We start from the raw sequence: 1494 nt of genomic DNA, 5'->3' as shown, positions 1-1494 counted from the left end.
GGTGGGGTAGCCAGAACCAGGGAGCTGGAAGACAAATCTTTCAATACTGCCAAGATAGAAGAGAAAGAAAAGAAAAAAAAAAAAAGATTAAAAACTCCGAAGAAAGTTTAAGATTTATGCTGAATAACATGAAGAAGAATAACTTAAGAATTACTGGCATTCAAGGACAGAAAGAATCACAGAAGTGTACAGAAGAGATAGTTGAAGACCTTCTAGAAGAAAAATTTCCTAACATTTTGAAGGATGAGAGGATAAACATTCATGAAGCTGAAAGAACCCTAGGAATGAGATACCCTAAAAGGAAATCACTGAGACATATCATAATCAAGCTCTCCAAAATCAAAGACAAAGAAGAGAATCCTAAAAGAGGAAAGAGAAGTGTTACTTATACAGGCAAGCAAATCAGATTAAGCTCTGACTACTCAGCAGAAACCATGCAGCAAGAAGCAATGGGGAGACACATATAAAACGCTAAAAGAAAAAAAAAACACACACACACACACAAAACTGCCAACCAAGAATTGACTATCCAGCAAAATTCTCAAATACAATGGTGCAACCAAAACATTTCAGGATAAATAGAAGCTGAGAGATTTTGTCAAAGCCAATCCAGTGCATCAAAACATCCTTAAGGGAGTTCTATGGAATGAAAACCAGGAAGAACAGAAAACAACCAGAGATTGACAGACATGGCAACACCACCTGAAACTAAGCTGAGAGATAGCAGAGTTCAGAACAGAACAAAATTGCATCAATGAATTCAGAGGACCTGTGAGGCCAACCGAAGATCAAAATATTAACAATGTCAAAGACGGGGAAAATATAGGAACAGAGAACCAGGTGGTGAGGAGTTCGAGTAGATTGCAAGATACAACAGACTGTCTAAAATTTTGGGAAAATTTAATAGACTATAGGGTAACCCCAAATAAAATTAATACTTCACAATTTACCATGAAAATGAAGATCCAAGCAGAACACGGAAACATTAAAACTAAGAAAAAACCCACAAGAAATAGCACAAAGAAAACAGAAACTCAGCACAAGAAGGCATGCAGAACAAAGGAACAAACAATACCAAAAAAATTAACATAGTGACAGCAGTTAATCCATTCTTATTGATAACTACACTGAATGCCAATGGGTTTAAGGCACCAGTGAAAAGACAGAGAGTGGCTAAATGGATAAGAAAACAAGAACCTTCAATATGCTGCCTACAAGAGACACACCTTACATTCAAAGACAAAAAATTGACTAAAACTTAAAGGATGGAAGAAAATATACCAAGCAAACATGAATAAAAAACAAGAGGAGTGGCAATACTAATCTCTAATAAAATAAATTTTAAGGCAAAAACCAGTATAAGAGATAAGGAAGGATACTATCGCATGATTAAATTGTCAATTGAGCAAGATGACATAACCATGATTAACATTTATGCTCCAAATGAAAGTGCACCAAGATATATAAAGCAAACCCTACTAGAATTGAAGAAAG

The sequence above is a fragment of the Chrysochloris asiatica genome, unplaced genomic scaffold (genome assembly GCF_000296735.1).
Source record: "Chrysochloris asiatica unplaced genomic scaffold, ChrAsi1.0 scaffold00147, whole genome shotgun sequence".
NCBI lineage: Eukaryota > Metazoa > Chordata > Mammalia > Afrosoricida > Chrysochloridae > Chrysochloris > Chrysochloris asiatica.
This window is presented reverse-complemented; position numbering follows the sequence as displayed.